Source organism: Mobula hypostoma, chromosome 26 (genome assembly GCF_963921235.1).
Source record: "Mobula hypostoma chromosome 26, sMobHyp1.1, whole genome shotgun sequence".
Classification (NCBI taxonomy): domain Eukaryota; kingdom Metazoa; phylum Chordata; class Chondrichthyes; order Myliobatiformes; family Myliobatidae; genus Mobula; species Mobula hypostoma.
This window is the reverse complement of record NC_086122.1, coordinates 6,415,619-6,427,757: the sequence shown is the minus strand read 5'-3', so window position 1 is coordinate 6,427,757 and position 12,139 is coordinate 6,415,619.

Here is a 12,139-nt window from a genome sequence, read left to right as displayed (position 1 = left end):
TTTAACAGAGATTTACTGGTCTGTGGCAGGATATTGGTACAGTCGGAGATGTACCTGTTTCTGAGGCAGTGTTTAACAGTCAGAGACAGCAGTGTTTAACAGAGATTTAACGGTCTGTGGCAGGATATTAGTACACTCAGAGAATTACCTGTCTCTGAGGCGGTGTTACACAGACAGAGACAGCAGTGTTAAACAGAGATTTACCGGTCCGTGGCAGGATGTACATACAGTCAGAGACATACCTGTTTCTCAGGCTGTGTTTAACTGTCAGAGACGGCAGTGTTGAACAGAGATTTGCCCGTGTGTGGCAGGATATTGGTACATTCAGAGATGTACCTGTTTCTGAGGCGGTGTTTAAAGTCAGAGACAGCAGTGTTTAACAGAGATTTACTGGTCTGTGGCAGGATATTGGTACAGTCGGAGATGTACCTGTTTCTGAGGCGGTGTTTAACAGCCAGAGACAGCAGTGTTTAACAGAGATTTACTGGTCTGTGGCAGGATATTGGTACAGTCAGAGATGTACCTGTTTCTGAGGCGGTGTTTAACAGTCAGAGACAGCAGTGTTTAACAGAGATTTACCGGTCTGTGGCAGGATATTGGTACAGTCGGAGATGTACCTGTTTCTGAGGCGGTGTTTAACAGTCAGAGACAGCAGTGTTTAACAGAGACTTACTGGTCTGTGGCAGGATATTGGTACAGTCACAGATGTACCTGTGTCTGAGGCGCTGTTTAACAGTCAGAGACAGCAGTGTTTAACAGAGATTTACCGGTCTGTGGCAGGATATTGGTACAGTCAGAGATGTACCTGTTTCTGAGGACGGTGTTTAACAGTCAGAGACAGCAGTGTTTAACAGAGATTTACCGGTCTGTGGCAGGATATTGGTACAGTCGGAGATGTACCTGTTTCTGAGGCGGTGTTTAACAGTCAGAGACAGCAGTGTTTAACAGAGATTTACCGGTCTGTGGCAGGATATTGGTACAGTCAGAGATGTACCTGTTTCTGAGGCGGTGTTTAACAGTCAGAGACAGCAGTGTTTAACAGAGATTTACCGGTCTGTGGCAGGATATTGGTACAGTCGGAGATGTACCTGTTTCTGAGGCGGTGTTTAACAGTCAGAGACAGCAGTGTTTAACAGAGATTTACTGGTCTGTGGCAGGATATTGGTACAGTCGGAGATGTACCTGTTTCTGAGGCGGTGTTTAACAGTCAGAGACAGCAGTGTTTAACAGAGATTTACGTCTGTGGCAGGATATTGGTACAGTCGGAGATGTACCTGATTCTGAGGCGGTGTTTAACAGTCAGAGACAGCAGTGTTTAACAGAGATTTACCGGTCTGTGGCAGGATATTGGTACAGTCAGAGATGTACCTGTTTCTGAGGCGGTGTTTAACAGTCAGAGACAGCAGTGTTTAACAGAGATTTACTGGTCTGTGGCAGGATATTGGTACAGTCAGAGATGTACCTGTTTCTGAGGCGGTGTTTAACAGCCAGAGACAGCAGTGTTTAACAGAGATTTACCGGTCTGTGGCAGGATATTGGTACAGTCAGAGATGTACCTGTTTCTGAGGCGGTGTTTAACAGTCAGAGACAGCAGTGTTTAACAGAGATTTACTGGTCTGTGTCAGGATATTGGTACAGTCAGAGATGTACCTGATTCTGAGGCGGTGTATAACAGTCAGAGACAGCAGTGTTTAACAGAGATTTACTGGTCTGTGGCAGAATATTGGTACAGTCAGAGATGTACCTGTTTCTGAGGCGGTGTTTAACAGTCAGAGACAGCAGTGTTTAACAGAGATTTACCGGTCTGTGGCAGGATATTGGTACAGTCAGAGATGTACCTGTTTCTGACGCGGTGTTTAACAGCCAGAGACAGCAGTGTTTAACAGAGATTTACTGGTCTGTGGCAGGATATTGGTACAGTCAGAGATGTACCTGTTTATGAGGCGGTGTTTAACAGTCAGAGACAGCAGTGTTTAACAGAGATTTACTGGTCTGTGGCAGGATATTGGTACAGTCAGAGATGTACCTGTTTCTGAGGCGCTGTTTAACAGTCAGAGACAGCAGTGTTTAACAGAGATTTACCGGTCTGTGGCAGGATATTGGTACAGTCGGAGATGTACCTGTTTCTGAGGCGGTGTTTAACAGTCAGAGACAGCAGTGTTTAACAGAGATTTACTGGTCTGTGGCAGGATATTGGTACAGTCGGAGATGTACCTGTTTCTGAGGCGGTGTTTAACAGCCAGAGACAGCAGTGTTTAACAGAGATTTACTGGTCTGTGGCAGGATATTGGTACAGTCGGAGATGTACCTGTTTCTGAGGCGGTGTTTAACAGTCAGAGACAGCAGTGTTTAACAGAGATTTACCGGTCTGTGGCAGGATATTGGTACAGTCGGAGATGTACCTGTTTCTCAGGCGGTGTTTAACAGTCAGAGACAGCAGTGTTTAACAGAGATTTACTGGTCTGTGGCAGGATATTGGTACAGTCAGAGATGTACCTGTTTCTGAGGCGGTGTTTAACAGTCAGAGACAGCAGTGTTTAACAGAGATTTACTGGTCTGTGGCAGGATATTGGTACAGTCAGAGATGTACCTGTTTCTGAGGCGGTGTTTAACAGTCAGAGACAGCAGTGTTTAACAGAGATTTACTGGTCTGTGGCAGGATATTGGTACAGTCGGAGATGTACCTGTTTCTGAGGCGGTGTTTAACAGTCAGAGACAGCAGTGTTTAACAGAGATTTACCGGTCTGTGGCAGGATATTGGTACAGTCGGAGATGTACCTGTTTCTGAGGCGGTGTTTAACAGTCAGAGACAGCAGTGTTTAACAGAGATTTACTGGTCTGTGGCAGGATATTGGTACAGTCGGAGATGTACCTGTTTCTGAGGCGGTGTTTAACAGTCAGAGACAGCAGTGTTTAACAGAGATTTACCGGTCTGTGGCAGGATATTGGTACAGTCAGAGATGTACCTGTTTCTGAGGCGGTGTTTAACAGTCAGAGACAGCAGTGTTTAACAGAGATTTACCGGTCTGTGGCAGGATATTGGTACAGTCAGAGATGTACCTGTTTCTGAGGCGGTGTTTAACAGTCAGAGACAGCAGTGTTTAACAGAGATTTACCGGTCTGTGGCAGGATATTGGTACAGTCAGAGATGTACCTGTTTCTGAGGCGGTGTTTAACAGTCAGAGACAGCAGTGTTTAACAGAGATTTACTGGTCTGTGGCAGGATATTGGTACAGTCGGAGATGTACCTGTTTCTGAGGCGGTGTTTAACAGTCAGAGACAGCAGTGTTTAACAGAGATTTACCGGTCTGTGGCAGGATATTGGTACAGTCGGAGATGTACCTGTTTCTGAGGCGGTGTTTAACAGTCAGAGACAGCAGTGTTTAACAGAGATTTACTGGTCTGTGGCAGGATATTGGTACAGTCGGAGATGTACCTGTTTCTGAGGCGGTGTTTAACAGTCAGAGACAGCAGTGTTTAACAGAGATTTACTGGTCTGTGGCAGGATATTGGTACAGTCAGAGATGTACCTGTTTCTGAGGCGGTGTTTAACAGCCAGAGACAGCAGTGTTTAACAGAGATTTACCGGTCTGTGGCAGGATATTGGTACAGTCGGAGATGTACCTGTTTCTGAGGCGGTGTTTAACAGTCAGAGACAGCAGTGTTTAACAGAGATTTACTGGTCTGTGGCAGGATATTGGTACAGTCAGAGATGTACCTGTTTCTGAGGCGGTGTTTAACAGTCAGAGACAGCAGCGTTTAACAGAGACTTACTGGTCTGTGGCAGGATATTGGTACAGTCAGAGATGTACCTGTTTCTGAGGCGGTGTTTAACAGTCAGAGACAGCAGTGTTTAACAGAGATTTACTGGTCTGTGGCAGGATATTGGTACAGTGGGAGATGTACCTGTTTCTGAGGCGGTGTTTAACAGTCAGAGACAGCAGTGTTTAATAGAGATTTACTACTCTGTGGCAGGATATTGGTACAGTCGGAGATGTACCTGTTTCTGAGGCGGTGTTTAACAGTCAGAGACAGCAGTGTTTAACAGAGATTTACCGGTCTGTGGCAGGATATTGGTACAGTCAGAGATGTACCTGTTTCTGAGGCGGTGTTTAACAGTCAGAGACAGCAGTGTTTAACAGAGATTTACCGGTCTGTGGCAGGATATTGGTACAGTCAGAGATGTACCTGTTTCTGAGGCGGTGTTTAACAGTCAGAGACAGCAGTGTTTAACAGAGATTTACTGGTCTGTGGCAGGATATTGGTACAGTCAGAGATGTACCTGTTTCTGAGGCGGTGTTTAACAGTCAGAGACAGCAGTGTTTAACAGAGATTTACTGGTCTGTGGCAGAATATTGGTACAGTCAGAGATGTACCTGTTTATGAGGCGGTGTTTAACAGTCAGAGACAGCAGTGTTTAACAGAGATTTACCGGTCTGTGGCAGGATATTGGTACAGTCGGAGATGTACCTGATTCTGACGCGGTGTTTAACAGTCAGAGACAGCAGTGTTTAACAGAGATTTACTGGTCTGTGGCAGGATATTGGTACAGTCAGAGATGTACCTGTTTCTGAGGCGGTGTTTCACAGTCAGAGACAGAAGTGTTTAACAGAGATTTACTGGTCTGTGGCAGGATCTTGGTACAGTCAGAGATGTACCTGTTTATGGGCGGTGTTTAACAGCCAGAGACAGCAGTGTTTAACAGAGATTTACTGGTCTGTGGCAGGATATTGGTACAGTCGGAGATGTACCTGTTTCTGAGGCGGTGTTTAACAGTCAGAGACAGCAGTGTTTAACAGAGATTTACTGGTCTGTGGCAGGATATTGGTACAGTCGGAGATGTACCTGTTTCTGACGCCGTGTTTAACAGTCAGAGACAGCAGTGTTTAACAGAGATTTAATGGTCTGTGGCAGGATATTGGTACAGTCAGAGATGTACCTGTTTCTGAGGCGGTGTTTAACAGTCAGAGACAGCAGTGTTTAACAGAGATTTACCGGTCTGTGTCAGGATATTGGTACAGTCAGAGATGTACCTGTTTCTGAGGCGGTGTTTAACAGTCAGAGACAGCAGTGTTTAACAGAGATTTAATGGTCTGTGGCAGGATATTGGTACAGTCAGAGATGTACCTCTTTCTCAGCGGTGTTTAACACTCAGGGACAGCAGGGTTTAACAGAGATTTACTGGTCTGTGGCAGGATGTTGGTACAGTCAGAGATGTACCTGTTTCTGAGGCGGTGTTTAACAGTCAGAGACAGCAGTGTTTAACAGAGATTTACCGGTCTGTGGCAGGATATTGGTACAGTCGGAGATGTACCTGTTTCTGAGGCGGTGTTTAACAGCCAGAGACAGCAGTGTTTAACAGAGATTTACTGGTCTGTGGCAGGATATTGGTACAGTCAGAGATGTACCTGTTTCTGAGGGGGTGTTTAACAGTCAGAGACAGCAGTGTTTAACAGAGATTTACTGGTCTGTGGCAGGATATTGGTACAGTCAGAGATGTACCTGTTTCTGAGGCGGTGTTTAACAGTCAGAGACAGCAGTGTTTAACAGAGATTTACTGGTCTGTGGCAGGATATTGGTACAGTCAGAGATGTACCTGTTTCTGAGGCGGTGTTTAACAGTCAGAGACAGCAGTGTTTAACAGAGATTTACCGGTCTGTGGCAGGATATTGGTACAGTCAGAGATGTAGCTGTTTCTGAGGCGGTGTTTAACAGTCAGAGACAGCAGTGTTTAACAGAGATTTACCGGTCTGTGGCAGGATAATGGTACAGTCAGAGATGTACCTGTTTCTGAGGCGGTGTTTAACAGTCAGAGACAGAAGTGTTTAACAGAGATTTACCGGTCTGTGAGGATATTGGTACAGTCAGAGATGTACCTGTTTCTGAGGCGGTGTTTAACAGTCAGAGACAGCAGTGTTTAACAGAGATTTACTGGTCTGTGGCAGGATATTGGTACAGTCAGAGATGTACCTGTTTCTGAGGCGGTGTTTAACAGTCAGAGACAGCAGTGTTTAACAGAGATTTACCGGTCTGTGGCAGGATATTGGTACAGTCAGAGATGTACCTGTTTCTGAGGCGGTGTTTAACTCTCAGAGACAGCCAGTGTTTAACAGAGATTTACTGGTCTGTGGCAGGATATTGGTACAGTCGGAGATGTACCTGTTTCTGACGCAGTGTTTAACAGCCAGAGACAGCAGTGTTTAACAGAGATTTACTGGTCTGTGGCAGGATATTGGTACAGTCGGAGATGTACCTGTTTCTGAGGCGGTGTTTAACAGTCAGAGACAGCAGTGTTTAACAGAGATTTACTGGTCTGTGGCAGGATATTGGTACAGTCGGAGATGTACCTGTTTCTGAGGCGGTGTTTAACAGTCAGAGACAGCAGTGTTTAACAGAGATTTACCGGTCTGTGGCAGGATATTGGTACAGTCAGAGATGTACCTGTTTCTGAGGCGGTGTTTAACAGTCAGAGACAGCAGTGTTTAACAGAGATTTACTGGTCTGTGGCAGGATATTGGTACAGTCAGAGATGTACCTGTTTCTGAGGCGGTGTTTAACAGTCAGAGACAGCAGTGTTTAACAGAGATTAACTGGTCTGTGGCAGGATATTGGTACAGTCGGAGATGTACCTGTTTCTGAGGCGGTGTTTAACAGTCAGAGACAGCAGTGTTTAACAGAGATTTACCGGTCTGTGGCAGGATGTTGGTACAGTCGGCGATGTACCTGTTTCTGAGGAGGTGTTTAACAGTCAGAGACAACAGTGTTTAACAGAGATTTTCTGGTCTGTGGCAGGATATTGGTACAGTCGGAGATGTACCTGTTTCTGAGGCGGTGTTTAACAGTCAGAGACAGCAGTGTTTAACAGAGATTTACTGGTCTGTGGCAGGATATTGGTACAGTCAGAGATGTACCTGTTTCTGAGGCGGTGTTTAACAGTCAGAGACAGCAGTGTTTAACAGAGATTTACTGGTCTGTGGCAGGATATTGGTACAGTCGGAGATGTACCTGTTTCTGAGGCGGTGTTTAACAGCCAGAGACAGCAGTGTTTAACAGAGATTTACTGGTCTGTGGCAGGATATTGGTACAGTCAGAGATGTACCTGTTTCTGAGGCGGTGTTTAACAGTCAGAGACAGCAGTGTTTAACAGAGATTTACTGGTCTGTGGCAGGATATTGGTACAGTCAGAGATGTACCTGTTTCTGAGGCGGTGTTTAACAGTCAGAGACAGCAGTGTTTAACAGAGATTTACTGGTCTGTGGGAGGATATTGGTACAGTCAGAGATCTACCTGTTTCTGAGGCGGTGTTTAACAGTCAGAGACAGCAGTGTTTAACAGAGATTTACGGTCTGTGGCAGGATATTGGTACAGTCGGAGATGTACCTGTTTCTGAGGCGGTGTTTAACAGTCAGAGACAGCAGTGTTTAACAGAGATTTACCGGTCTGTGGCAGGATATTGGTACAGTCAGAGATGTACCTGTTTCTGAGGCGGTGTTTAACAGTCAGAGACAGCAGTGTTTAACAGAGATTTACCGGTCTGTGGCAGGATATTGGTACAGTCAGAGATGTACCTGTTTCTGAGGCGGTGTTTAACAGTCAGAGACAGCAGTGTTTAACAGAGATTTACCGGTCTGTGGCAGGATATTGGTACAGTCAGAGATGTACCTGTTTCTGAGGCGGTGTTTAACAGTCAGAGACAGCAGTGTTTAACAGAGATTTACCGGTCTGTGGCAGGATATTGGTACAGTCAGAGATGTACCTGTTTCTGAGGCGGTGTTTAACAGTCAGAGACAGCAGTGTTTAACAGAGATTTACCGGTCTGTGGCAGGATATTGGTACAGTCGGAGATGTACCTGTTTCTGAGGCGGTGTTTAACAGTCAGAGACAGCAGTGTTTAACAGAGATTTACTGGTCTGTGGCAGGATATTGGTACAGTCGGAGATGTACCTGTTTCTGAGGCGGTGTTTAACAGTCAGAGACAGCAGTGTTTAACAGAGATTTACTGGTCTGTGGCAGGATATTGGTACAGTCAGAGATGTACCTGTTTCTGAGGCGGTGTTTAACAGTCAGAGACAGCAGTGTTTAACAGAGATTTACTGGTCTGTGGCAGGATATTGGTACAGTCGGAGATGTACCTGTTTCTGAGGCGGTGTTTAACAGTCAGAGACAGCAGTGTTTAACAGAGATTTACTGGTCTGTGGCAGGATATTGGTACAGTCAGAGATGTACCTGTTTCTGAGGCGGTGTTTAACAGTCAGAGACAGCAGTGTTTAACAGAGATTTACTGGTCTGTGGCAGGATATTGGTACAGTCAGAGATGTACCTGTTTCTGAGGCGGTGTTTAACAGTCAGAGACAGCAGTGTTTAACAGAGATTTACTGGTCTGTGGCAGGATATTGGTACAGTCGGAGATGTACCTGTTTCTGAGGCGGTGTTTAACAGTCAGAGACAGCAGTGTTTAACAGAGATTTACTGGTCTGTGGCAGGATATTGGTACAGTCAGAGATGTACCTGATTCTGAGGCGGTGTTTAACACTCAGAGACAGCAGTGTTTAACAGAGATTTACTGGTCTGTGGCAGGATATTGGTACAGTCAGAGATGTACCTGTTTCTGAGGCGGTGTTTAACAGCCAGAGACAGCAGTGTTTAACAAAGATTTACAAGTCTGTGGAAGGATATTGGTACAGTCGGAGATGTACCTGTTTCTGAGGCGGTGTTTAACAGTCAGAGACAGCAGTGTTTAACAGAGATTTACTGGTCTGTGGCAGGATATTGGTACAGTCAGAGATGTACCTGTTTCTGAGGCGGTGTTTAACAGTCAGAGACAGCAGTGTTTAACAGAGATTTACTGGTCTGTGGCAGGATATTGGTACAGTCGGAGATGTACCTGTTTCTGAGGCGGTGTTTAACAGTCAGAGACAGCAGTGTTTAACAGAGATTTACCGGTCTGTGGCAGGATATTGGTACAGTCAGAGATGTACCTGTTTCTGAGGCGGTGTTTAACAGTCAGAGACAGCAGTGTTTAACAGAGATTTACCGGTCTGTGGCAGGATATTGGTACAGTCAGAGATGTACCTGTTTCTGAGGCGGTGTTTAACAGTCAGAGACAGCAGTGTTTAACAGAGATTTACCGGTCTGTGGCAGGATATTGGTACAGTCGGAGATGTACCTGTTTCTGAGGCGGTGTTTAACAGTCAGAGACAGCAGTGTTTAACAGAGATTTACTGGTCTGTGGCAGGATATTGGTACAGTCGGAGATGTACCTGTTTCTGAGGCGGTGTTTAACAGTCAGAGACAGCAGTGTTTAACAGAGATTTACCGGTCTGTGGCAGGATATTGGTACAGTCAGAGATGTACCTGTTTCTGAGGCGGTGTTTAACAGTCAGAGACAGCAGTGTTTAACAGAGATTTACTGGTCTGTGGCAGGATATTGGTACAGTCGGAGATGTACCTGTTTCTGAGGCGGTGTTTAACAGTCAGAGACAGCAGTGTTTAACAGAGATTTACTGGTCTGTGGCAGGATATTGGTACAGTCAGAGATGTACCTGTTTCTGAGGCGGTGTTTAACAGTCAGAGACAGCAGTGTTTAACAGAGATTTACCGGTCTGTGGCAGGATATTGGTACAGTCGGAGATGTACCTGTTTCTGAGGCGGTGTTTAACAGTCAGAGACAGCAGTGTTTAACAGAGATTTACTGGTCTGTGGCAGGATATTGGTACAGTCAGAGATGTACCTGTTTCTGAGGCGGTGTTTAACAGTCAGAGACAGCAGTGTTTAACAGAGATTTACGGTCTGTGGCAGGATATTGGTACAGTCGGAGATGTACCTGTTTCTGAGGCGGTGTTTAACAGTCAGAGACAGCAGTGTTTAACAGAGATTTACCGGTCTGTGGCAGGATATTGGTACAGTCGGAGATGTACCTGTTTCTGAGGCGGTGTTTAACAGTCAGAGACAGCAGTGTTTAACAGAGATTTACTGGTCTGTGGCAGGATATTGGTACAGTCAGAGATGTACCTGTTTCTGAGGCGGTGTTTAACAGTCAGAGACAGCAGTGTTTAACAGAGATTTACGGTCTGTGGCAGGATATTGGTACAGTCAGAGATGTACCTGTTTCTGAGGCGGTGTTTAACAGTCAGAGACAGCAGTGTTTAACAGAGATTTACTGGTCTGTGGCAGGATATTGGTACAGTCGGAGATGTACCTGTTTCTGAGGCGGTGTTTAACAGTCAGAGACAGCAGTGTTTAACAGAGATTTACTGGTCTGTGGCAGGATATTGGTACAGTCGGAGATGTACCTGTTTCTGAGGCGGTGTTTAACAGTCAGAGACAGCAGTGTTTAACAGAGATTTACTGGTCTGTGGCAGGATATTGGTACAGTCAGAGATGTACCTGTTTCTGAGGCGGTGTTTAACAGTCAGAGACAGCAGTGTTTAACAGAGATTTACCGGTCTGTGGCAGGATATTGGTACAGTCAGAGATGTACCTGTTTCTGAGGCGGTGTTTAACAGTCAGAGACAGCAGTGTTTAACAGAGATTTACTGGTCTGTGGCAGGATATTGGTACAGTCAGAGATGTACCTGTTTCTGAGGCGGTGTTTAACAGTCAGAGACAGCAGTGTTTAACAGAGATTTACCGGTCTGTGGCAGGATATTGGTACAGTCAGAGATGTACCTGTTTCTGAGGCGGTGTTTAACAGCCAGAGACAGCAGTGTTTAACAGAGATTTACTGGTCTGTGGCAGGATATTGGTACAGTCAGAGATGTACCTGTTTCTGAGGCGGTGTTTAACAGTCAGAGACAGCAGTGTTTAACAGAGATTTACTGGTCTGTGGCAGGATATTGGTACAGTCAGAGATGTACCTGTTTCTGAGGCGGTGTTTAACAGTCAGAGACAGCAGTGTTTAACAGAGATTTACGGTCTGTGGCAGGATATTGGTACAGTCGGAGATGTACCTGTTTCTGAGGCGGTGTTTAACAGTCAGAGACAGCAGTGTTTAACAGAGATTTACTGGTCTGTGGCAGGATATTGGTACAGTCAGAGATGTACCTCTTTCTGAGGCGGTGTTTCACAGTCAGAGACAGAAGTGTTTAACAGAGATTTACTGGTCTGTGGCAGGATATTGGTACAGTCAGAGATGTACCTGTTTCTGAGGCGGTGTTTAACAGCCAGAGACAGCAGTGTTTAACAGAGATTTACTGGTCTGTGGCAGGGTATTGGTACAGTCAGAGATGCACCTGTTTATGAGGCGGTGTTTAACAGTCAGAGACAGCAGTGTTTAACAGAGATTTACTGGTCTGTGGCAGGATATTGGTACAGTCAGAGATGTACCTGTTTCTGAGGCGGTGTTTAACAGTCAGAGACAGCAGTGTTTAACAGAGATTTACCGGTCTGTGGCAGGATATTGGTACAGTCAGAGATGTACCTGTTTCTGAGGCGGTGTTTAACAGTCAGAGACAGCAGGGTTTAACAGAGATTTACTGGTCTGTGGCAGGATATTGGTTCAGTCGGAGATGTAGCTGTTTCTGAGGCGGTGTTTAACAGCCAGAGACAGCAGTGTTTAACAGAGATTTACTGGTCTGTGGCAGGATATTGGTACAGTCGGAGATGTACCTGTTTCTGAGGCGGTGTTTAACAGTCAGAGACAGCAGTGTTTAACAGAGATTTACTGGTCTGTGGCAGGATATTGGTACAGTCGGAGATGTACCTGTTTCTGAGGCGGTGTTTAACAGTCAGAGACAGCAGTGTTTAACAGAGATTTACCGGTCTGTGGCAGGATATTGGTACAGTCAGAGATGTACCTGTTTCTGAGGCGGTGTTTAACAGTCAGAGACAGCAGTGTTTAACAGAGATTTACCGGTCTGTGGCAGGATATTGGTACAGTCAGAGATGTACCTGTTTCTGAGGCGGTGTTTAACAGTCAGAGACAGCAGTGTTTAACAGAGATTTACTGGTCTGTGGCAGGATATTGGTACAGTCGGAGATGTACCTGTTTCTGAGGCGGTGTTTAACAGTCAGAGACAGCAGTGTTTAACAGAGATTTACCGGTCTGTGGCAGGATATTGGTACAGTCGGAGATGTACCTGTTTCTGAGGCGGTGTTTAACAGTCAGAGACAGCAGTGTTTAACAGAGATTTACGGTCTG